The sequence below is a fragment of the Myotis nattereri genome (genome assembly GCF_964212035.1).
Source record: "Myotis nattereri genome assembly, chromosome: 5".
NCBI lineage: Eukaryota > Metazoa > Chordata > Mammalia > Chiroptera > Vespertilionidae > Myotis > Myotis nattereri.
In genome coordinates, this window is record NC_138080.1 from 76,603,071 (window position 1) to 76,604,353 (window position 1,283).

Consider the following 1,283-nt stretch of genomic DNA (forward strand, 5'->3'; position numbering starts at 1 on the left):
AAGGCTCATTTACTAGACAGTAAAGTGGGGTTGTATTCCGTTAAGGGGAAGTAAGTCCTAAAGAATTTTGAAACGATGCAGTAAGTGCAGTCCCAGCCCCCCCCTTCCCCCCCCCCCAGGGCCTCAGCATGAGCAGCAGCGGGAGGGCTGAGTGCATTCTGCATCGCGCCCAGGGAGCCAGGGGGCCGTGCTTCTGCTCCGCAGAGACAAGCAGAGGTTTGGGGGTTGCAAAGCCAGTCTGGGTCCTGGTGATGATTTCCAGAAAAAGGAATTCAGACTTTGTTCTGCAAGTAAAAGGGTGACCCTGGCGTTGCAGGAGCAGGGGATGGACTGTTGACAGCTGCACCTTAAGATGCCTGAGTGGGGAGCGGATCCAGTCGGGAGGTGGGCATCTCAAGGGCTCTCTGGCTGGTCACAGAAGCTGCTCTTTTCAACCAGGAGGGTTAGGTGCCCGCAGCATGGTAAGCACCCAGAACTGAATTCCTACAGGATTCCTAAGGAATTCAGTGGCGTGAGGCAGCCTAGAAGATTGTGCCCAATTTATAAATGAAAAAACCAAGGCTCAGAGAAGGGAAGCAAATTCCCTAATATAACACAGTTAATAAAATAGAATATCAGGTGAATTTCTATGTGTGCCCTGCCTTCCTGCCTGTATGGATGGGGGAGCGGGAGTGAGGGGGTGGATCTGACTGCCCAGTGGCAGAGCCCACACATGGCGAGCAGGCGAGCAGGCGAGCTCTTCACACGCAGAGGAGGGCTGCTGGTGTGCATTCCTGAGCTGGAGGGGCAGAGCTTGTGAAGTAACCATGCACATCTCCCATCCAGATGGCGGCGGGTAGGGAGGGCTTATTGCAATTTGTGGCCAACACACTTTCATCTGCAACCAAGCTCCTCCGTGACAAATTACGAAGCTATTATATTACCCCCCTGGCCCCAAGGCAGACCTGGCCTCTTGAAGTCCAGATCCGAGTGCTCTGCTGGCCTGGGCTAGACCCCCGCTGCCTGGCCAGTACTTCCTCTCCATGCCCCGTGAGATGGAGAGACTAATTTATTCAGATGCGTGACAGCTAACAGGCTTATCTAACTACAGTAAAATAATTTTCTGAATTATTCATGTGATATTTGAAATAAAGATTATAGGAACAAATTAACTACCCCAAAACTGGAAATGAAGGCTGCCTCATTAATAATGCATCGGGCCGGGCAGGCTGGGGAGCAGGCACACGGAGGACTGAGCACTCCCAGGGGCCCTTCCGGCACAGGCCACGCACACAGCCCCAAGG